The 25,371-nt window shown below is 37.8% G+C and overlaps 1 protein-coding gene and 1 long non-coding RNA gene across 8 annotated transcripts in view; one reads left to right on the top strand and one right to left on the bottom strand.

Annotated features, from left to right (window-relative positions):
- ZNF382 (zinc finger protein 382) overlaps positions 1-25,371 on the bottom strand; it is a 52,197-nt gene that overhangs the window by 26,523 nt on the left and 303 nt on the right. For 3 of the 7 annotated variants that reach the window (XM_059906262.1, XM_059906272.1, XM_059906274.1), the window contains exons 1-2: positions 25,051-25,285; positions 8,086-8,213 (exon numbers count right to left, since the gene is read on the bottom strand). The gene's annotated coding sequence lies outside the window, so the exon portion shown is untranslated. Of the gene's footprint in view, positions 1-8,085; positions 8,217-10,665; positions 10,844-25,050; positions 25,300-25,371 lie in introns of those variants that run through there. The other 4 variants (XM_059906265.1, XM_059906266.1, XM_059906264.1 and 1 more) reach the window with 4 other exon arrangements.
- LOC132354371 (uncharacterized) lies at positions 13-14,946 on the top strand. The gene is made up of 4 exons (XR_009499243.1): positions 13-199; positions 11,761-11,848; positions 13,307-13,430; positions 14,339-14,946. It is a non-coding gene; the product is annotated as an uncharacterized LOC132354371 (long non-coding RNA).

The following is a 25,371-nucleotide window of genomic DNA, read 5'->3' as shown; positions in this document are numbered from 1 at the left end:
GCGGGCTGGCGCTCCCAGGAGTCTGCGGGGCGGCGGGTTAGGAACCGCAAGGTCCCAGCAGCGGACGCTCGGGTGTGTTAGTGTCGGCGCCCGCGCTTTTCCGGGTTGGACTCCCGTTTCTCACAGGCCTTGGGGGGACTGATGAACTTCGGCCTCTGGTTCTTTTTCCGCTAGCCTTGTGGTCATCGTTTTTCGTGTGGTGAGTTGACGTGACCCGGGTCTGGGTGAGGGAGGAGCTCACTGCAGGAGTCCCGGAGTTTCAGGCACGGATGCGGCAGGTGGAGGCAGGAGCCTCGAGCCTTTGTGAATTAGCTGCTGAGGAAGGTGATTGTGGGTGGGCATGTGTGATTGTATGACTGCATCAGTGTAAGATACACACATATGAGTGTGTGTATCAGAAAGAGCGAGAGCGAGCAAGCGAGAGCGTGTGTGTGAGTATGGGGTCGGGGTGTGTGCGTGGTGGGGAGGCTCTGACTGGCCCAGATCAGCTTCCTAGGACTGAGAGGGGGCGGGGCCTCATTAATGACCGTGGTCGGCGGCGACTGTGAGGTGTTACACTGTGACCAAGTGATCCTGTGACAGCACTATTGTGACCGACTAGAGACAGATCAAAACTGGCCTAGTGTGACTTTTTTTTACTTTTAGGAGGGTGGTTTCATTTTTGCAGTTCTAGCATTGAGGAATCAGTGGACAAGATCCCTGTGTGACTCAGCCTGTGCCTGTCAAAGACTGCGAGCCCCTTGTTAACCACAGAGGTTCCCAGTTCTAAAGCATGGCCCCTGTTGCCTTCATCATTGCACCCTGTATCTATTGTCTAGCCTAGTGCTTAATACACAGGCATGCAGTACATTCAGTGTAACCTGTTTTGGAGCTAATTGTCAATTCCATGGTTTCTTGGAATTTGTTGCACTGGGCTTTCTTTCACTGCCTCTGTGTTTTCACCTGTTATAGCCACACTGCGCAGAAATGCTAGCTGCACAAAAATGGCTAGCACTCTAGGTCTCAAATATTCAAAGGGAAGTTGAATAGAGACCTAGAATGAAGGTTCCAACTAAAAAAATCAAAGCTCTGTGTTTATTACGGGGACTTTAGAGCTGGAATTGCCCTCAAGGCAGGGTCCTGGGAAGAGATGATATTAAGGCACCAAGAGTAGTAGTCCTTCCTCCAAAGATTCCTCTTGGAAGCTCTGTGGGGGCAAGCTGCATATTGCAGATCTACAGCATTTTCATAGCTTTGTTGACAGGAAACTGCTGTGAACACAGAAACAGATTGTGCTCCTAGGCTTCAGTCAACCTGACTTTTTTTTATGATACAGGGAAGGGTCAACAGTATTCCAGTCTTTCTCTTACTTCCATTGGGTATATTTAACATGGATGATGGAGGCTTGCTAGTGATGAAGAATGTGTTCTTATTTAGCCTGTCTTGGTATGAAAGGCCTAATATGTCATGATCCCCTTTTCCTTCCAAGTTTTGCTGTATCCCAAAAGAAGGGCCGTGAAAGGAGAAAAGTGTTGCAGCTGCACATCTCAAAGCCAAGCTAGACGTCATTTTTTTTTTTTAACATCTTTATTGGAGTATAGTTGCTTTACAATGTTGTGTTAGTTTCTACTGTATAACAAAGTGAATCAGCTATATGCATACGTATATCCCCATATCCCCTCCCTCTTCCATCTCCCTCCCACCCTCCCTATCCCACCCCTCTAGGTGGTCACAAAGCACAGAGCTGATCTCCCTGTGCTATGCAGCTGCTTCCCACTAGCTACCTATTTTATATTTGGTAGTGTATATATGTCAATGCTACTCTCTCACTTCGTCCCAGATTACCCTTCCCCCTCCCCATGTCCTCAAGTCCATTCTCTATGTCTGCGTCTATTCCTGTCCTGCCCCTGGGTTCATCAGAACCTTTTGTTTTTTTTTTTTTAAGATTTCATATATATGTGTTAGCACACGGTATTTGTTTTTCTCTTTCTGACTTACTTCACAATGTATGACAGACTCTAGGTCCATCTGCCTCACTACAAATAACTCAATTTTGTTTCTTTTTATGGCTGAGTAATATTCCATTGTATATATGTGCCACATCTTCTTTATCCATTCATCTACTGATGGACACTTAGGTTGCTTCCATGTCCTGGCTATTGTAAATAGAGCTGCAATGAACATTTCGGTACATGACTCTTTTTGAATTATGGTTTTCTCCGGGTATATGCCCAGTAGTGGGATTGCTGGGTCATATGGTAGTTCTATTTTTAGTTTTTTAAGGAACCTCCATACTGTTCTCCATAGTGGCTGTATCAATTTACATTCCCACCAACAGTGCAAGAGGGTTCCGCTTTCCTAGAAGTCATTTGAGGTTTTTGTTTCATGGAATGAATTTTTCTCAGGATATAGAATAACTTCATCTTAAATGCCCTGCCAAATAGTGACTAATCCATTTACCTGGCCAAGCCTTCTATTCCCAGTTAATGATAGTACCATGAGGATGGATCTCCTTCTTTTCCAGTTCCTTATCAAATGCCCTTCCTACAGTTAATTTTTGTATAACCACTTGGCAACACTTTCCCCTTGTGCTGTTTTTGTCTAAGCAGTCCCATGACACAGAAACAGTCCTCCTTTACATTGTGATTTGTTAATGCTTAGGTAGAATTACACATTTGATACTTTAGATTTTCTTCAAAGACATGAGTGGGAAAATGGCAAGGTAGGAGAAGGTTTGATTGATTTCAGAAACAGTCTTCAGTAAAAATGGTCTTCTGTTTTGGAGACCTTTAAGAATATTATTAGGGGTATGTACAGAGACATGTCTTTCAAGAAGGGCAGAAATTTTTTCCCAAGGAATTAGAAGATTTATGTGGTACCAACCAGTTATTGAATAAGATTTGGCAGCATCAGTTTTTTTCGAGTCACACAATTGTGTAGACTGAGTCAGCAATGTATAATGGTCTCTGAGTCTTGAGCAGAGGTCAGCAAACCATGACCCTGCAGGCCAAATCCAGCTTGTAGCCAATTTTTTTATGGCCTGTGAACTAAGACTGGTTTTAACATTTTTCTATAATTGACAACATATCAAAAGGAGAACAATATTTCATGACGTGAAAATTATATGAAATTCAAATTTCAGTGTTCATAAATAAAGTTTTGAATTTTGTCAAAAACTTCTATGGAAATTTGTTTTCTCTCTTGTTATATTAGCACCTGCATAATATCCTTGATTTTCTCTTTTGCCCACAAAGCCCAACATATTTACTATCTGGTCCTTTACAGAAAAATTAACTGACCCCTAATCTAGAGTATCTGGATTAAAATCTTGGTCTTGTAAGTATTTGTGAATTTGGGCAATATATTCAGTGTCTTTCTGTTCCAGAGTTTATTGTTTGTAAAACACAAATAATAGTACCAATTTCAAAGCGTTTTTATGAGGATTAGGAGAGTTAATATTAACAGCACTAGGACAGTGGCTGGCAATAATAAGTGCTTAAATTAAAACGTGTTACGGGGGGACTTCCCTGGTGGCACAGTGGTTAAGAATCTGCCTGCCAATGCAGGGGACATGGGTTCGAGCCCTGGTCTGGGAAGATCCCACATGCCACGGAGCAGCTAAGCCCGTGCGCCACAACTACTGAGCCTGCATTCTAGAGCACGCAAGCCACAACTACTGAAGCCCGTGCACCTAGAGCCCGTGCTCCGCAACAGGAGAAGCCACTGCAGTGAGAAGCCTGTGCACCGCAACGAAGAGTAGCCCCCCCTCGCCACAACTAGAGAAAAGCCCGTGCACAGCAACAAAGACCCAATGCAGCCAAAAATAAAATAAATAAATACATAAATAAATTTATAGGAAAAAAAAAAGAAAAAAAAAACCCCTAAAAACCTGTTATTGGGACTTCCCTGGTGGTCGAGTGGTAAGACTCTGTGCTCCCAATGCAGTGGACCCAGGTTCAATCCCTGGTCGGGAAACTAGATCCTGCATGCCGCAACTAAAGAGTTCACATGCTGCAACTAAGAAGTCTGTGTGCTGCAACTAAGATCCCGCACAACCAAAATAAATAAATAAGTTAAAAATATTAAAATTAAAAAGAACCCTGTTGTTATTATGTGGATATCCTAAGTCATCCCACATTCATGAATGAGGAGCAATGAAAATATAAAGTTACTGTAATGGGCATTTTTAAGAAAACAAGCTATATGCTTAGATGGTCTATAACAGGTATCCTTCACCTTAAATGGTTTGCCCTGGAATGGTATACCAAATTATTGTATATTTATTTTATTAATGTATATTTTTCTTGGGGAAAAAGTCTATAATTTGGAGACTGTCAAAGGTGTACAGGAACCAAACAGGGTTTGAATCACTGACCTAGAACCAGTAATTTACACCTGGAAGTGAACTTTAAGAGGAGTTTGTCCCAAAATAATTTCCTATATCATGTAAATATAAGGTTAATCATATTACATTCAAGTGATTAATATTATATAGATACAAAAAGAGATTCTAGTATGAAAAATACAAAGTGTAATGCTATGCAGTATTCATGTTTATGAACAAAATTACTCAAATTGCTAAATTATAAATCAGTTTAATTATTATAATGGCATTTCTTACCAATTTTTCAAGGATTGTATCCAATATGGTACATTAACTGGTCGTTCAGTAGAGAAAGGCAATGATAAAGCCACATTTATTAAGCCTCTACTATGAACCAAACATTGAAAGTGTCGCTTACCTGAATTGTGCACATTCACAGGTGAATCTTTTTTTTTTTTTTTTAGGACTGAAGATTTTTCTTTTAATTTTTCTTTTATATTGGAGCATAGTTGATTAACAATGTTGTGTTAGTTTCAGGTGTACAGCAAAGTGATTCAGTTATACATATACATGTATCTATTCTTTTTCAAATTATTTTCCCATTTAGGTTATTACAGAATATTGAGCAGCATTCACAGGTGAATCTTAACATGGAAAGTGTCTCACTATGTTTATGAGATACAGTAAGAGAAGATACAAGACTTGGTAGGTTTATTTAGTCACACTGGTTTTAGTGCTTTTACCTGTCATTTTGCCAGTCTGTTTGCTCACAGTTTTCATAAGAAGTAGAAGATTGCCTTTTTAGAAAAATGCTTTATATGGAAATAGGTGTTAATTCCTGATGATCAAATGAATGCAGTCTTGTTGAAAAAAAATAGTAATCCAGATTGCACTTATAAAATCAAAAGTACTTATAATTTTAGCATCTAGAAATAATCACTATTAACATTTTGGTGTACATTCTAAATTTTTCCTTATGCTTATGTTTATATGATTTTGTCTTTTTCAGGAAAAAAATCACGTGAATTAATCATTTAAATGAATAAAGACCTCTCTAGCTCTTAGTTTGAAAAAGGAATTCAACCCAATCAATGGTTTGTTGTACTTCCTTGTATGTAGTGTCAAATGACAAAACTAAAACAATTTAGTAACGAGATTGATGTCTTTAATTCAAGGGAAACAATCCATGGATTGGGGGAGTACAGTACCTCACAAGCAGAGCACTCTCCCAAGGGGTTTTGGGCAAGAGAGAATTTTATAGACTGTTAGAAGAGGCAACAGGGAAATGGCATAATTGGCTAGGAGGTCAGGGATTTTCTTATAAGGCTAGCTGGTCCAGTTTTCTAGGGTAAGGTAAGCTAGCCAAGCTGAGTTGGAAGATTGTGATTGGTGTAACGTTAGGTTTCCTTAATAGGTGTTTCCTGTAAATGCAAGCTGACTTAAGTTTACATTTATGACGTGGGCTGGACCACTGGGGTGGCCCCCATTTTGTGGATCCTGATACACAAATTAACTTTATCAGTAGGGATAAGGAAGTGATGATGACGTCCAACTGATTTGACAGACCTGTTGCAATTTTACAGATAACAATTTATGCATAATTCCAGGGGAACAAATTATCAAGTAAAGCTACTCAATTAAGTATTTAATATTTTTTTTTTACGTAGTTAGATAACTTTCAGAAAATAGCACTAATATCTCAAGACCAAATATCTTAGGAGACTCCATTATATAAATTATGCTGACAAGGATGAGTTTATAATTTCAGATAACAGAATTAGATGTTAGTAGTTATAAATATGCATAGTTACAAATAACCCAGCATAAAAGTCTGGGTTAGACAGCGAACAAGATTGATTTTTGTTAATATTTTCAATTTGTTACTTAAGCGGGTCAGATTCTCTTAGCTAGCTTTATGAGGCAGAATGGTGTCTATCTGTAGCTGCTGTCCTCTTCTTTCTCCCATTCTTTGTGGGTTATGTTGCTGGTGAAAACAAATTACATTTGTAAGCTGTGCTCTGTAATATATTAGCATTATAAGGAAGAGCAGGCCTAAGAAGCTCGAATTTCACTTTCATAAAAAATGGTAAGCAAAGAGAATTTCCTTTAATGGTAATGGATTACAGGATATGAAATAGTCTCTTCATCATCAATAAAAAATAGATAATATTTTGTTGGTTTTTTTTTTTTTTTTCACTTAATCCTGACAACTCTTTGAGGTACTAGGTACTACTGTTTTTCTCACTTTATTGATAAGGAAATCTAGGCAGTACAGATAAGATACTTACGAACACACACAATAACTTTTAGAGCTAAGATTGACATTCTGAAAGTTTAACCACAGAGCTTGTTCTTATTTACAACTGCACATAATCTCTCGATAAGTTTTTAACCTGCCTGTCTTACTTATTAATTCATTACAAATGTCTTTCCTCAATATTTACTATGAATTAGGGTAATCACCTTTAAAATCTAACGTACATATTAATAGTAGCTACCAATAATTTTTTTTTTTTTTGGCTGCCCCATGTGGCTTGTGGGATCTCAGTTCCCTGACCAGGGATTGAACCCAGGCCCCAGCAGTGAAAGTGCCAAATCCTAACGACTAGACCACCAGGGAACTCCCATCAATAATTTATTTAACCTCTTTTCTACCCTGAGAGTTTTATGGTTATCAAAACTACTCTATGATGAATATCCTTAAGATATATCTTCATCTACTTTTATATGTTTCCTGCTCACAATATGCCAGAACTTATTCTAGTACTTGAGGGGACACCAGCACTAAAAAGAGGTAAGTTGCTCATTATTAAGCAAAGATCAAATATATGTGGGAATAAATATAAGGTAGACTGTGATAAAGGCTCTTAAGTCAGATGACACATATTGGGAATGCATATGGAAGAGACATTCTGATGACAGCATTCTTAGGTTATGACCAGATTATATTGGAAGACATAAAAGCTCTGGGGAGGTAAATAGGTTTTATTCAAGAAAATTTTCGTGAGATTAGATGTAAAAATGAGACTAAGAGAACAAGATTAAACAGGTGTTTGGTGGTCATCAGGGCTAAAAGGAATGAATTAGAAGTGAATTAAACCCATACATCAGGAAGACATGAAGGCAGCATTTAGAACATCATCAAAACTTATGACACTTCTCTCAGGGACCTTTAACCGTTCTTTTCTAGGCAAAACTCCAACTTCCTTTGCCATATGTAAAAATCAAAGTGTTAAATTAGGTGTTGGGAGCAGAAAGAAACAAAAGCCATTCAGAGTTGGCATCTATTTATCCTAAGCATTTTCTCAAAGTTCAGGGAAGACTGTTTAAGACTACTTCTTAATTTAAGAGTGGCCATGTATTAATATAAATATGCACTTTAAAAGTCTTTAAAAAGAAAGCCATTCTTCAAAAATATATTAATATTAATACATGGCCACTCTTAAATTAAGAAGTAGTTTTAAATAAAAAAAATCACAGACAGCACAGAGAAGCAATGCTAACATAAGGTTTCATAACTTTCCAGATACTTTTCTTTCTCTGTTTATATATATACATTTTACAAGCAAAATGACATATTTATGTATTTATTTTTAAAAAACAATTGAATATGTTTTGAATATTTTCATACTTTTTCCAAGTTTTATTGAGATATAATTGAACATATTCTTAACTACAAAGTTTTTTTATAACCATGCATTTAATGACTACCTTAGTAGTCATGAATGGATGTTCTATAATTTATTTTAAACCAATCAGTTATTGCTAAAGCTGAATCTTACCTGCGCATTTCCTTCTACTTGCTCTGCAGCTCCCATGTCTTGGCCAACTTTACCTCCCCATCTAAGACCCTCTGGGAACATCTGTGTCATTTCAAGTGTAGACATGTTCTGCAGTGTCACATTGGCTCCTGCTGGGTGGAATGCAGATGACAGTAACTTGCTCAGATGTATTTATTCAGGGGAATAATATAGGAACTGAATAGTTTACCCTTTTATCTGGGTCTCACTGAATACAAATATCTATGTACCTCCCCATTCAAAATCTACTTGTTTTGAACTTCACATAATGATAGATCTTTTTAAAAAATAATTAATTAATTAATTTATATTTTTGGCTGTGTTGGGTCTTCGTTGCTGCACACGGGCTTTCTCTAGTTGCAGTGAACGGGGGCTACTCTTCGTTGGAATGCGCGGGCTTCTCATTGCAGTGGCTTCTCTTGTTGCAGAGCACGGGCTCTAGGCACACGGGATTCAGCAGTTGCAGCACGCAGGCTCAGTAGCTGTGGCTTGTGGGCTCTAGAGTGCAGGCTCAGTAATTGTGGTGCACAGGCTTAGCTGCTCCATGGCATGTGCGATCTTCCCGGGCCAGGGCTCGAACCCGTGTCCCCTGCATTGGCAGGTGGATTCTTAACCACTGCACCAGGGAAGCCCAAAGATAGATCTTTTTTTTCCCAACATCTTTGTGAGATTCATCCATGTTGCTGCATGTAGCAGGCACCTTTTCTTTTGCTATATATTCCTTTATAGGATGTTGCACAGATTATTTTTCTGTTATTCTGTTGTTGGAAATTTAAGTTGTTTCTAATTTTTCTTGAAGAGATACTACTGCTATGAACATTATTGTACATGTGTTTTGTGGACTTAAGCATTCTATTTTGCTGTGGAGATGCACAGGGAAAGGATTGCTGGGTTAAACATCTATGTTTAGTTTTGTAGACACCAATGTACATATATCCAGTGTGTTATGCTCTAACAGCCACTGCATGAGAGTTCTAGTTGTAATAAGTTAAGCATAATACTGCAGTCTTTATGATAACCACTAAGAATAATGTATGACAGTATAAATTAATGGGGAAAACTAGAATAATAAAAGTATTTGACTAATACAACAGAAGGTAAGAATGGTGGAATAGAAAAACAAAGAAACAGAGGGGACACATAAAAGCAAATGTTGGTGTACCCAACATTATTAGTAATTAAATTTAATGAAAATGGATTAAACACTCCAATAAAAAGAAAATTGTTGAAAAGAACAAAATCAACCATATGCTTTTAGCAGCTGACACATATTAAGTATAATGACACAGAAAATGAAATATGAAAGAGGTATAATGCAAATACTAAAGGAAAGTTGGTGTCTCTCTATTAAGATCAGAAAAAAAAAAAAAAGGACTTAACGAGAGATAACAGGGACGTTTCATAATGATAAAAGTTTAAACCCAAAAAGAAGATATAGTGATCATGAATTTGAATATACCTACTAACAGCTTCAGGATATACAAATCAAAGATTAACAAAAGTAAAAGGATGAATCAACAAATCCAGTCATTGTTGAAGATTTCAGCATACTGTTAGAACAAGGATACTAAAAATCATTAACGACAGATGTTAGCAAATGACCTAACTGACATACATAGAATACTATATCCAACAGCTAGAGGGTATACAGACTCCACTTACTGAAATTTGCAAATTGCCTGACTTCTTTACCTTTTGTGTTCTGATCTGTTGAATGGAAAGATTAAATTAAATTATAGAGCATTGATGAAGATTAAATGGTAAGGTTTATAAAGCATCTATCACATAGAGCTCTTAGTAAATATTTGTTGTTTTCAAGCTGTAAGAGGCTTTACTTTTCTCCAGCATGAATACTGATAAAAGAGGTGGTAAATGATGCTACTGAAGGAATCAGGGTAGCTGACTGTGATTAAGAAATGGGGGGGCTTCCCTGGTGGCACAGTGGTTGAGAATCTGCCTGCCAATGCAGGGGACACGGGTTCGAGCCCTGGTCTGGGAAGATCCCACATGCCGCGGAGCAACTGGGCCCGTGAGCCACAATTGCTGAGCCTGCGCGTCTGGAGCCTGTGCTCCGCAACAAGAGAGGCCGCGATAGTGAGAGGCCCACGCACCGCGATGAAGAGTGGCCCCCACTTGCTGCAACTAGAAAAAGCCCTCGCACAGAAACGGAGACCCAACAAAGCCATAAATAAATAAATAAATAAATAAAATTTTAAAAAAATGAAGATATAAAATTAAAAAAAAAAAAAAGAAATGGGAAGTGCTAAGCTGGAGGATTCTGGGACTTGTGTTGGCTTGGGGGTAGGACTCCATGTGGGCCAATGCTATTTTGCAATGGCACTGTTTTCTGTTTTTGTGTGTAGGGTGATCAGGCATTCCCAGTTTCTACATAAAAAACCATCCCAAAATTAGTGGCTTAGAACAATGATAGCATTTGTTTTAATCATTAATTTGTTCATTGGGCAGAACTTTGTGGAGACAGCTAGTCTCTGCTCTACCTGGCTTCAGCTGGGGTGGTTTTAATATTGGGGGATGCAATCATCGGAAGGCTTGCCCACTTACGTATTTGGTAGCTCATGCTGGCAGTCAGCTGGAACCTCAGCTGGACTGTGGTTGGAATATCTAGCTGTGGACTTCTTCTGTAGCTGCTTGGATTCCTCACAGCAAAATGATTGGGTTTCAGGGTGAGCGTCTTGAGAGTGAGTTACTAGGAAGCTCTATTGCCTTTCCTAATCTAGCCATGGAAAATAGTGTCATTTCCACTGCACTCTATTCATCATGAGAATCACAAAGGCCTGTTCTGTTTCAAAGGAAGGGAAATAAACTCCACTTTAAAAAAAATTAATTTATTTTTGGGTGTGTTGTGTCTTCGTTGCTGCGTGCGGTCTTTCTCTAGTTGCGGTGAATGGGGGCTACTCTTTGTTGTGGTGCGTGGGCTTCTCATTGCTGTGGCTTCTCTTGTGGAGCACGGGCTCTAGGGTGCCTGGGGTTCAGTAGTTGTGGCTCGTGGGCTCTAGAGCTCGTGGGCTCAGTAGCTGTGGTGCACGGGCAGTTGCTCCATGGCATGTGGGAATCTTCCCGGACCAGGGCTCCAACCCGTGTCCCCTGCATTGGCAGGCGGATTCTTAACCACTTCGCCACCAAGGAAGCCTGTAAACTCCACTTCTTGATGAAGTAGGTGAATGGCAAAATTCTGGAAGAACATGCAGGACCTGAAATATTGTTGTGGGCCTTATTGGAATTTACAGTATGTACCAATCCCTGAGGCCAAAGATGAGGTTTAGGTGTGGATGGTGTCTTCCCTTTGCAGCCCTGCAAGGTAGAATAGCGGGAGGAGTTATCTGCTGAAGATATGCCCAATCTCAGGCCCAGGCCAGTATTAGCAGAGTGGAGGACGAGCCAGAACCCTCCTGCTGAAGTGTCTGGATCCTACTTTCAGACAGGAGGACCTCTGCTTGGTATCTGTGCCTGTTTACTGGATTCTTTGTGTGTGGACTGTTTAGATTTGTCCAGAACCCATTTTACCTGTTATTTTCTATGTATGTTGATAAGGTACTGTTTACAGGCAGGAAGACAAAAGAAAAAAGCACATATTAATGTGTATCATTTGGAGAGCTGAGAAGTACATCTGGTGTCAGACCAACTTTCTTTTCCCAGTTCTCACCTCTGTAGTCTCTGTGCTTCTCCAGGAGGGAAACCCTGAAGAGTACTGACAAGTTCTCAACCATTTTAAACCATGGCTTTGGTAAGTTGCTGTTTCTCTCTAGTTCTTGAACATAGTTATATATTAGATCATGTGAACATTTCTTTATTTAGAAATGTCCTGTGTAACAGAGATCTCTAAGAAGCTGTCCCCAGTTCCTCCCATACCAGTGAAGTATGATGCCAGCCAGCCCAGGGTCCTCCTGATGGGTCTCCCTGTTCTTCCATTAATGTGTAGCATCTCCTATAAGTTCAGTCTTCTTTCAAGAAGAGTTATGGAGTAAAATTAAATCGCTTGAGGAGGAGGTATTTCACCATCCAAAGAATGGTGGAGGGATGATTAAGAGAAGTTGGTCCCATTTAATTACTCATGGAAAAACTTAGAAATTCTTTGCATTTTCTAGGAAAATACACGATTGGCAGTTGATTGTCCCCAGTGTTGGTATGTGTTGAGATTACATGTTTTATGAGGCTTTTAGGATTGGGTAGGAGTAAAATTGGGACTTGCATACAGAGAGATCAGGGATCTACCTTGGGAATCAGTCATGGAAAGATGATTATCAGGAGGAAGATTTATTGTGTACTTGAAAAGTCTGTGCTGGTTTAAGATGACTTTCTATGTGATTATGGACCATTCTGTATTTTATATCCACTAACTCAGGATCAACTAAAGTATTCAGTGAGGGATGGTGGCTCAGCTGGATTTAAAAGTAGATAACTATAGACTCCCATCAGTAGAAAAGATGTTAGAGATTTTTTTCCCCACCCTAAACTTGGTAGTATAAAAGAATAATTAAGAGGGATATATCTACTAGATTAACTGTAGCTGTTAAAAAATTTACTAAATGCTTTGGCATAAGAAAGTTTAGTGCTTATTACATATTTTAAAATAATGGTCTTAACACTCAAACCGAAACAAGTTAGAGAACAATTCAGTGTGAAATATGAAACCATTAAAAAAATGACAACTAGAAAAAAAAAAGGTATATAACATAATGATGAACCTGAGGCTTGAAGAAATTCTTTAATTTTACGCAAACTATTATCTCTCTATATATCTATATAGAGATTTAATACTATGTTGGAAAAGAAATTCCATGAATTATATTTTCTTAGTCTATAATGGAAAAAGAGGATATAAAAATTCACATTTATTAATAACTTATGAGGTAGGCATATGGCATGAAGTATGCTCATATTCACTATGTCAGTTAATTAGTAAATTGTGATTCTTTTATTCATTTCTAGCCATGTTTCTAGACATGTTTTTATAACTGAGGAATCACATAATAGGCATGAACTAAATCAACTAGATTACTTAAAAATATGTGTATAATCTGTTTCTGAAACACTGATTTCCTTAACTTCTCTTACCATAGACTTCCAGCCACAGCCTATTTGCTTGCTATATAGCCTCCTTCTTGGATTTCAAACCTTTATCTACTCTATTTTGAAAACATTTCTTGAATTTCACCAGTAATGCTTGGGTTTGTGCTTTTAGGAATGGGTAACATTCAGGAAAGCGGCCCTAGAGTTCACTCAGGAGGAATGGAATATCTGGGGTTCTGCTCTGAGGGAATTGTACTGGGATGTGATGATGGAAAACAGCAACTTAGTCTCACTGGGTAAGCTATCTGCCTCAAATAATTTAAATATTCTCTCTGGAATATCAAGGCTATCTTTTAAGAAACTAGATGATTTTTTTCACCCTGTTTTCAAAGGAATGGGTTAAGCTTTGTTGTGTTGCAGATGACACCTCACCATCCTTCATGACATTTATTCTTCATGATGGTCATACTTTTCTCAGCCCCTTCATATAATTTCTACCTTCTTTGATACCCAGGGAGCTAGATGTGATTTGTGGGACATTTAAGACATACGTATTGCCAAAGAAACCAGGTGTTATATTGTGTTTGAACTCAGAATTGGTAAAGATGCTGTACATTATTTTCGGACCCACCTTTAGAACAGACAAAAAAAATCCTGATTTGTACTGATTTGCAAAGTAATCTCTACAATTTACATGGTGATGGACTGAGTCAAAAAATATTTTAAATGAAGTGAACAAGTTCATTTCTTATAACAATTTTTTTATTTGACCTACATTGTCATTGAAAATGACAATCCATGAACTTTGCATTTATCAGCATTTGTTTAGCATTCTAGAAAGAACCTGTGAATGTTTCAGAAATCTCCATTTTTCCTCTTAGCAAATAACAAACAAAAATATAGTAATCATAGCCAACATAGTTCTCATTGAATTAACTGTTATACTACATTGCCTTTTAATACAGAGAGAACCAGTATAGGTTTAAATAAGACCTTTCTTACCTCTCTCATCTCTCTATTCTTTGTGATTCTTTCATCACCCTAAGGTGACTGTTCTCTCAATCCCTCTACCCTTCTCTGAAGTCTTCACCAATATTATTTTTGCTTACAGGTCATTAGAAATTTAATTCTCAAAATGTTTTATAGAGTTGGTTTTAATTCTTATAAATATTTTTATACATTATTTCATATTTATTTCTTATAGGCAGTGTGACCACCATATTTGAGCAAGGGAAGAAGCTGGGAAGGTTGTCAAGAAGACAGAGAGCTCAGCTGAGTGAGGGCTGATCAGGCAGGGAACTTTAATTACAACTGTTAGGCCTTTTTAAAAAATTTTTCACTTTTCAATTGTTTGATGTTACTATATAAAATTAGTTTATTATATAATAACTTTGTATCCAGCAACTTTTCTAATTTACTTATAAGTGCTAGTTCTTGCTTTACAGATTCTTTAGGATTTTGTAAACAAACAATTGCCATCTACAAATAGGGTTTTCTTCTTCTTTGCCAGTGTTTATATCTTCATTCATTTTTATTGCCTTAATGTAATTGCTAGGACTTCCAATACAGTGTTGAATAGAAGTAGTGAAAGTAGACATTGTTGCCCTTTTTTGGTCATAGGAGGATAATGTTTAATATTTCATCATTACACATAGGTGGAGGTTTTGTGTAGATGCTCTATCAAATTTGGCAAGTTCTCTAGTCCTAGCTTGCTGAGAGTTTTTATCATGAAGGGATATTATATTTTGTAAGATACTTTTTCTGAATCTACTGAAGCAATATGTCTTTACTCCTTTATTCAACTAATATGATCAATTAAATTGATTTTTGATCATTAACTCAATCTTATATTCGTGGGTCATGTTGTATTTCCTTATATATATTTCCATATTAAATTTGTGTGAAATAATAGAAAAATATATGTTGATCTCTGCCCCCAGTTCCTAGTATAGAACTCCTAAAACCCTTGTATTTGCCTAAGTCATAAGAGTATTAGGAGCATCTTTTGTTCTAATATTTGGTCTTTGACTCTGGTTCCTGACAGAGTTCCTAAATCCCTTGGAATTTCCTAGGTAATAGGAGAGTGTCTTTTGTTCTGAGAAGGTAACTCTTGGTGGGCCCCTGGATGGTAGCTGGTCACCAGAAATATCAAGCCATGATTAGAAGCTTGGAATTTTCAGCCCCACCCATCATGGGTAGGGGACAGGAGCTGGAGATTAAGCTAATGATTGATTATGCCTACATGATAAAGCCTCCATAAAAATCCCCAAAGTATGGGATTCTGAGAGTTTCCAGGTCGGTGAACACAGTCACATACTGGGAGGGTGGTGTGGCCCAACATGGGGACAAAAGCTCCTTGGCTTGGGACCCTTCCAGACCTCCTTCTATGTACCCCCTCATCTGGCTGTTCGTCTGTATCCTTTATGATATATTCTGTTATATAACAAACTGGCAAACATAAGTGTTTCTGAGTTCTGTGAGTTCTAGGAAATGCTCATACCCAATGAAGAACCCCGATTTATAGCCAGTTGGTCAAAAGTACAGGTGACAACCTGGGGCTTTTGATTGGCATCTGAAATGGGGTGGGGGAGTGGGGAAGACAGTCTTTTGGGACTGTGCCCTTAACCTGTGGGATCTGATGCTATCTCTAGGTAGATGGCATCAGAATTTAGTTAAATTTTAGGACACCCAGCTGATGTTAAAAAAAACCCATACTTTTGCTGACCAGAAGTAAAGTGGGATAGCAGTGTAAGACTAAAGGAGAAACACAGGAGGAATGTGTTTTTCCTACCCAATTTGCTAACATTTTCTTAAGAAATTTTGCACAAAGCTTTAGTATGTCATTTTCTCTCAAGTTTTGGTATTAGTGTAGTACTGGCCTCATAAAACAAGATGTGAACTATTTCTTCCTCTCTGCTAGAAAAGTTTGTATAAGATTGGTATTATTTCTTGAATGTCTGGTAGCATCCTCTAGTAAAATTAGCTAGGCCTGGAGTTTTCTTTGTTTATGATAACAAATTCATTTTCTTTAATAGGTATTGGGCTATTCAGATATTCTATTTCATCTTGTGTCTGTCTTATACTGTTATATTTTTCAGTAATTTTGTCCATTTCATCTGAGTTGTCAAATTTGTTGCAATGAAGTGGTTCATAATAATTCCCTTGTTAGACTTCTACTATTTATATGTTCCTTAGTGATAAGTTCTTTTTCATTCCTGATATTGGTGACTTGTCTTTGCAGTTTTTTATTTTTAACAATTCTAGGTAAGGTTTAATCAATTTTGTTGCTCTTTCCAAAGAAATCACTTTTGGTTTGGCTAATTGTATGTCTATTTTCTATTTAGTTTATTTCTTCTCTTTTTCCTTCTAGGTACTGAGGGTTTACTTTGCCTTTCTTTTTCTAGCTTCTTAAAGTGGAACCTCTGGTTACTGATTTTAGACCCTTCTCTTCTAATATAACATTTAAAGCCAGAAATTCCCTACTTTAACTCCATTCCACAAATTTTTATATATTGTATTTTTATCAGTCAGTCCAAAATATTTTATTTCCATTTTGATTTCCTCTTTAACTCATGGATTATATAGAAGTGTGTTGCTTAATTTCCAAACATTTGTGTGTTTTCTAGCTACTTCATTGTTATTGATTTCCAATCTAGTCCCATTTCATCAGAGAATACATTGTGTATGATTTTGATCCTTTGAAATTCATTGACACTTTTTGTATGGCCCAATATATAGTCTACATTGGTGAATATGCTGTGTGCACTTGAAAGGAATATGTATTCGATGGATGTTGGGTGAATTATTGTACAAATATTAATTTGTCCAAGTTGGTTGATAGTTCATATCATTTATGTCTTCACGATTTTTTTTTGTCTTGTATTTTTTTCAATTGCTGAGAGACAGATATTAAAATCAGGGCCAGGACTACAGTAATGCTGAATTGAGTAAAGCACCTAGGGTGCAAAATTTAAGGAGGCACTCATTCTTAGGGTCATGCAAGTGCAGTGTTGTTTGATGTTGTGTTTTTAGGTGTGTACACATATATGACAATAATTCTTCCTAATGTATTGACTCTTCTATCATGAAATGTCCCTCTTTATCACTGGTGTAGTTTATCTGAAAACAGTATAGCCACTCTACTAGCTATATAAACTATATCTATATAAACACAACACACTATAATTTTTACCTTGAATACTTATATGTAGTTTAAAGAAGTTAAAATAAAAGAGTTATTACGTTTATCCAGAGAGTTACCATTTATGCTCTCTTCCTGTGTTCCTGAAGATCCCATTTCCCCACTGGTAGCACTTTGTTTTAGCCTGAAGAGCTTCCTTTTAGCATTTCTTGTAATGCAGGTCTATTGGTAACAAATTGTTAGTTTTCTCTTATCTAAAAGTGTCTTTATTTTTCGTTCATTCTTGAATATATTTTCTCTGAATATAGAATTCTGCCTTGTTAAGATTTAAACACCTTTTAAAATTGTGTAGTGGACACTGACACCTCTAATTCCAATCCAATTTAACAAGGTTTATTTCAGACCTCTTCCTTTACATGTTTGTACCTATCTTCTCTGACTATGAGAATCATGGTTCCAGATATCCTCAGTATACTGTTATTACCCAGTTACTCTGCATGTATCCAGGCTGTCATCCATGCAGACCACAAACTCTGCCTGAGTTTCTCTGTACATGTCAACACATGGGCCTAGACACTGATTCTCTCCCCAGTTGTGGTCAAGAAGATTGAGCTCCTCCATGGACTCCATTTTCCACCACTCTGACAGAAGATATGTGAACTCTTTCTCTTTTTATGCCTTTATTTTGAATTTTTTTTTTTGGAAAAAAAATCTCATAGAGGCTGTGGGCAAGCAAGCCCTGATACTAAGACCCACCACTCTTGTGGCAGGCATAAACACCAAGTGAATCAATTTCCTTATCCCAGAACTGAAAACTCTTATGGTAGACTATTGAGCCCCTGGCTGCTTATATATTCTTTACTTTGAAAATTTGTAGTTTTAAAAATTCTATTTGTCTTAAGATATAATCTGTGGTTTTATTGTTTTTCTTTATTGCTTGTTTGTCTTCACTTCTGGTAAACTTTCATTTGTAATTTATTCTTGAATTTGTTTCTGCGTTTTCCTAACATATACTATTAGTTTATTTATTGTAATATTTTCTGTGTTTATTCTTATGTAGTAAAGAATTAACCTTACACAAAGAGAGGTCTTGCCTTTGCCTTTGGCTCCTGGGAGGTGATCACTAAACCCTTGGAATGTCCTGCTTGATAGCATCTTTGTTTACCTGAGGGTAAAAACCGAAGAGTCTAATAATGTGATTTAGGTTGGAGCTTTGAGTCATGCAGTATTAGTGCAAACTCTGGAGGGGGCTGGAAACTAAGGTCAGCCATGCAGGCAGTCAACCATGTCTATATGACTGAGCCCCAGTAGAAACTCTGGACACCAAGGCTCAGGTGAGCTTCCCTGATTGGCAGTACTCCATGCTTAGTCACACACTGTTGCTGAAAAAAGTTAGCATCGTCCATGATTTCACTGGGAGAGGACACCTCGAAGATTTTAGAATGCTTTAAGTCTATTCTTTCTATTGTTAGTTAGTGCTTTTTAATCTTTTGTTTTGAAACGCCATTAATTAATCATTACTACTTAGTATACACTTACTTAGACTTCCCAACCAATTTTATCTCATTCTGTCTTTCTGGGATCAATTTACTTCTTGCTAATGTGTATGTTCTAGAAATTCTCCGGTGAGTCTATGAAAGAATCCCCATTCTTTGCCTTAAAATGTCTTTATTTTGCCCCATTCTTGACTGCTATTTTTCCTTTATCATTTTGAAGGTATTATTCCATTGTCTTCTGACATCTCATGTGCCTAATCATCATTCCTTTTAGGTAACATGTTTTCTTTCTTTTTCTTTCCTTCAGAAGATTTGTTATTTTGCAGTATCAGGATGTGTCTAGGTATTAGGTCTACTTTCATTACCCCACTTACAACTTATTTTGATTCCTGATCATGAAATCACGACTTTAATTATGAAAAGTTCTAAACCATTTTCTTTTCTGATGCCTCCCCTCCTTTCTCTATTTCTCTCCTTTTATGACATTAGATATGTATTGAACCTTTTCATTTTCTTCTATATCTCTGATAGTTTCCCTTCTATATTTCACATTTCATCTCTGTGCTGCCTTCTAGGTGATTCCCTCAGATATATGTTTAAGTCTAATAATTTATTTTTCAGTAGTGTTAATTCTTTAAGTTCTCAGGTTTTTGTTTTTTTTACTTTGATGTTTATTTCTGGAAATTCTCTTTATTCTTTTAATATCTGCAGATTCTTTTTATGTATTGTGCTTTTGTTGACTTTTCCATTTTAAACATTTATTTCATATTCTTTTATGTTGTCATATTATATGCAGTTCTTGTAGGTACCAACTTTCTCCCCCCCGCCCAGTTTTACTGATGTAATTGACATATAACATCATATAAGCTTAAGGTGCACAGCATGATCACCTGACACATGTATATATTGTGAAATGATCACCACAATAAGTTTAGTTAATACCTGTCACCTCACATAGTTACAAAATAATTTTTTTCCTTCTGATGAGAACTTTTAGGATTAGCAACTTTCATATATGCTATTCAGCATTGTTAACTATAGTCATATTGTTGTATATCTCCAGTACTTACTTGTTTGTGCCTTTTGACCATCTTCACCCAATTCCCCTACCCACCACCAACTTTATTTCTTTACCTGCTGACTCTCCTGTGATGGCTTTTTCCTTGTTGATTTATTTTTAAAAATTTCCTTCCTTTTTATTTAATTATTTATTTTGGCTGTGTCGGGTCTTAGTTGCAGCACACAGGATCTTTTGTTGTGGTGGGCGGGCTCTTCGTTGTGGTGTGCGGGCTCCAGAGCACACAGCCTTAGTAGTTGCGGCACGTGGGCTCTCTAGTTGTGGCATGTGGGATCCAGAGCATGTGGGCTCTGTAGTTGCGGCACGCAGGCTCTGTAGTTATGGTGTGCGGGCTCAGTAGTTGTGGCACACATGCTTAGTTGCCACGTGCAGGTTTAGTTTCCCCACGGCATGTGGAATCTTAGTTCCCTGACCAGGGATCGAACCTGTGTCCTCTGCATTGGAAGGCAGATTCTCAACCACTGGACCACCAGGGAAGTCCCTTCTTGTTGATTTATAGTTTTTGTTTTTCAGCTCATTTCAGTGGAGGAAGAGGTTGTTGTTTATTTCAACTTAATCTCATGTGCCCTGAGTTAAAAGAATTTCTAAAGCAGTGCTGTTACATTTACTTCCTGCTGAGTTGTAAGCATTTCAGTAGAATTCAACCAGGTTCTCCATGTAGGAATTTTTTAAATTAAAAATTAAATTTCTTTAATAGATATGGAGAGATTCTGTTTTTCTATTTCTTCTTGAGTTAGTTTTGGGAAGTTGTGCTTTTCAAGCAATAATAGCATTTTATCTGTGTTGTCTAATTTATTGGCATCAACTTGTTCATAACATTCCCTTATTTTTTTGCTATCTGTGGGATCTGTAGTGATACCTCCATTTTCATTTCTGACATGGGTAATTTGTGTTTCTTCTTTTATTAACTATTCTTAATATGGATTTATAAATTTTAAAACTCTTTCCAAATAAACAACTTTTGGTTTTATTCATTTTCTCTATTGTCTGCTTTCTACTTCATTAATTTCTGCCTATTTTTATTTCTTCTACTTATTTTGGGTTTCGTTTTTTGGGTTGTCTTTTTCTAGTTTCTTTCAGCCTTTATTCATTCTTTAAAAGTGTGGTAAAACACACATAACATACAATTTACCATCTTAACCATTTTAAAGTGTACAGATCAATACTGTTAAGTATATTCACATTGTTATGCAACCAGTCTCTAGAACTTTTCATCTTGCAAAACTCAAACTGTATCCATTAAACAATAACTCTCCATTTCCTCTTCCCCAGCCCCTGGCAACCACCATCCTGCCATCTGTTTCTATATGTCTGACTACTCTAGATACTTCATATAAGTAATACAGTATTTTTATTTTTTTGCCCCCAATCCCCTAAAAAAGTCTCAGAGGTTGCAAGCTCCCTCATCTCTTTGGGCCAGTGAGTAGTATTTTTCTAGAAATATTTTATAGGACTAAGCAGGGTCTTAGTTCCAGCTCTCTGCCCCCAGTTCCTGTGTAGAAATTAGAACCCCAGACCCCAGTTAGTACTCTTAAGCATTATATATGGGATCAAAGATCTCTATGAGGCGTCAGCTCAAAGTTACCTTTACATTTACTGTTGTGATTCATCTCTTTGTTTCTGGATGCAGAATTTTCCTTTTTCTGTTTCTTTTCTTTTGAACTTGACCATTTTAAAGACATTTTGTCATAGTTTAGATGGCATTTCTCTGTGTTTGTAGGGGGAGTAGGGACAGACATTCACTTGTTATGTCTCTCTTTTAAAAAAATTGCTGGGACTTCCCTGGTGGTGCAGTGGTTAAGAATCCACCTGCCAATGCAGGGGACACGGGTTTGATCGCCAGTCCAGGAAGATCCCACGTGCCGCGGAGCAACTAAGCCCGTGCACCACAACTACTGAGCCTGTGCTCTAGAGCCCACGAGCCACAACTACTGAGCCCGTGGGCCACAACTACTGAAGCCTGCGCACCTAGAGCCCATGCTCTGCAACAAGAGAAGCCACTGCAATGAGAAGCCCGCACACCGCAACTAAGAGTAGTCCCCGCTCACTGCAACTAGAGAAAGCCCGTGCACAGCAACAAAGACCCAACGCAGCCAAAAATAAATAAATAAAAAATAAATTTTAAAAATAAATAATGTAAAAATTTCTACTGTACTTTGTTCTTGCCTCTTACCTAGAGGAGAGAAAAAAATGGAATGATTTCCTCACTTTTTAAAAAGTGTAAGGGAGGCATGGAGAAGAAAAAAGAGTGGGTAGTATTGAATTAATGACCAGAGGAAGGCTTAGGGCACCTTTTCTAATTTTACTGAAGTTCAAGGCCTGCTCTATTCCTAGGCTCCTGTCACCAAGGACCTGCTTCTCTTGACCTCTCTCTTCTCCAGTGCTTTACCGTGTATAGAAAGTAGGCTTTTCTATCTGCTCTTTCAACCATAGATTACTTCCATGCCTTTGGTGCCTGTTACAGAATGGAGATGTGTAAATGGGACAAAGCACTCCTGGGATATGACTACAAGGGAGAGATGGAGAAACACGATCCATAAGGGTGAGCTGGAAATGGAAGAAAGGACACAGTGTAACACGGGGACCTCCCTTCTTGCCATATACTAATATTATAATCTATTGATTTTACGTCTATCTTTACTCACTAGAAAACCAAGGTCTGTGGACATAATAAAGTCTTCTTGTATGGGCTCTCCTAAGCACTCACTACTTAGACATCAAATCACTGTCTAGACAAGAAAGGTTCATTCAAGGAATATATGCTTATTTAATTCAAAAGAATGTATTTCCATTTGTGGGCATGAGAAGGGAGATGCTGAGAGAAACATGCAATTAGTAAGTGAACATTAGTTAAAATTAGAAGAAGATCTTGGATAAGGTACAGGTTTATCTGGAGAGAATAAAAGGAAATGTGGACCAGTTTCATGAAAGGGAATCCTATCTCCAGGAAGTTTCAAAATGGGAAAATGCTCATATATGCTAGGGGAAAAAGACTATTGCAGAAAGGAGAAAAGAAACATCATCTAATCAGAGCCATGGCTTTAAGATTTGCAAGAGAGGACCTTTGCTCTTTTCGATTCTTTTTTAGAATAATGAACAAGGAAGAGAGAAGGGAGGCATAAGAAACCATGTGAAACTGCATTTACGTTAGAGTTTCCATAACAACTTGATTAAGTCTGCCTACTTACATAGTAAACAGTTACTATTAAATATTAATATTCATTATGCTAAATATTAACTATTCAGTAATACAGGTTAGGGAAATAGAGAAGAAACTGATTATGTACTTTTCCACACTGCAGGTTTCAGTCAGATGGAAGAAATTTTTCCTTTAAATGAAGTTTAAATATTGATTTTTTACAGTAAACATTTTTATTAGAAAATGACTAATTTAATTGCTATGAGACTGACCTTGTGATTCAAAGTATTTCAGATACCTTTCCTTAGCTCAGAGCGACTGAAAAAGTTATTAAATCACCCATAATTTCATCCAGGAACAGGGAAAAAAAACTCACTCAAATCTGTTAAAAGTAGTACATAGAGGTAAAAAAAGTATTTTCTTGTGTACTACTTCTTGAACCCTAGTCATTTCAACATATTAGAATTAGTTCTGATGGTGTTCCAAGTATGCAATCCAGTCATCTAGAAATTAATTTTACCTGCTACTTTCCAATTCTTTTTTTTTAAAGTAACATACTTAAGTTTAAGGTGTACAATGTGATGATTTGATACATGCATATATTGGGAAAAGATCACCACGATAAGGTTAGTTACCTCATATAATTATGCTTTTTTGTGTGTGGTGATAACATTTAAGATCTAATCACTTAACAACTTCCAAGTATATAATACAGAGTATTATTAATAATAGTCACCATGCTGTACATTAGATCCCCAGAACTTATTCATCTTATAACCTTTGACCAACATCTCTCCCTTTCTCCCACCCTCAGGCAACCACTATTATTCTACTCTCTATTTCAATGAGTTCGGGTTTTTTCGATTCCACATACAGTGAGAACATAGTATTTGCCTTTCTCTGTCTGACTTATTTCACTTAGCATAATGCCCTCAGTGTCCTTCCATGTTGTCACAAATGGCAGGATTTCCTTCTTTAAGGCCGAATAATACTCCAGAGTGTGTGTGTGTGTGTGAATGAGTGTGTGTGTGAATGAGTGCGTGTGTGTAAACACACACATTTTCTTTATCCATTCATCTGTCAGTGGACACTCAGGCTGTTTCCATGTCTTGGCTGTTGTGAATATTGCTGCAGTGAAGATAGGAGTCAGGTATCTCTTTAATATCCTGTTTTCATTTCCTTTGGATAATCTTATATTGCTATTTTACTTGATTAGAAACAGTCATAATTCTGCAAGCAGAACCAAAATGAAACACACCTAACTAGACACACACAGTTTCGCAGTCATTCATTAATAACGCTTATGTAGTGATCCACTTTCACAGTCACATTATAATGAACACACAAAATCATGGTAAGAGTTGGTACAGACACCTTGTTTCCTATGATCTCACCCACTTCACAAAACCACAATTCCATGGACCCTACGTGATATTCCTGACTCCACTGAGCCCGTCTCCTAATTCCATAGAAGAATACCAAATCAAACTCAGAAACCACTTACTTCACAGTCACATACAGTCTCAAACAGAAATCGTAACTAATCCTACAAGGTTTGTCAGCTTCTTAGAAAGTTAAATAGAAACTTAACCTATTATCAGCATTTTCTTCCACTAGGTATCTCCCCAGGAGAAATAGAAACATGCCAGCGTTATCAAAATACATAAAACCTGGAAATACACTAAATGTTCATACAGAGAAAAATGAAAACACAAATTGTGGCACATTTGCACAATGGAATGCTGTCTAGAAACAAAAGGAATGAACTAAACAACATTAATAAATCTTACAATACTAGGATGAGCTAAAGGAGACAATTGGAACTGTAGAACTGACAAAACTAAATTACGATGACATGTATCAGAACCATGGCTGTCTCTGCTGTGAGACTAACAGGAAAAGGACACCAGGGAACTTCCTGGCGGTGATGATATTAAACACGCCAAGGGCGTGCATACACTCACTGCGCGTCTGCTATGTGCCGTGGGTGTTGGGGCTTTCTCAAGGGGCAAAACTGACAAAAACAACAAAACCCTTGATCCTCTGGTTCACGATCACGGACCTGGGGTCCCGCACGTACAGGCCTCAGTGAACTCGCCTGGGCTCTCTCCTGCCCGAAGTCCCTCCGCACGGCTTCAGCCCTTCTTAGCCCGGCCTCCCTCGGCAGAGATTCACGATTTCCGCCCCGGCCCTCCTCTGCCGGGTTCCCAACTCCCTCTTCCCTCCTAGGCCCGGAGCTTCCAATTCTCAGCCAGCCCTACCCTAGCCAGGCTTCTTCCGTTTGCCTCCTCGGCCCGCACCCGGCTTCCGGTTCCCTTTTCTCCCCTCCCCGGCCCAGGTTTGCGATTACTTCCTTGGCTTGGGCTCTCCTTCCTTCCGCGAC

Source organism: Balaenoptera ricei, chromosome 19 (assembly GCF_028023285.1).
Source record: "Balaenoptera ricei isolate mBalRic1 chromosome 19, mBalRic1.hap2, whole genome shotgun sequence".
Classification (NCBI taxonomy): Eukaryota; Metazoa; Chordata; class Mammalia; order Artiodactyla; family Balaenopteridae; genus Balaenoptera; species Balaenoptera ricei.
This window is presented reverse-complemented; position numbering and strand designations above follow the sequence as displayed.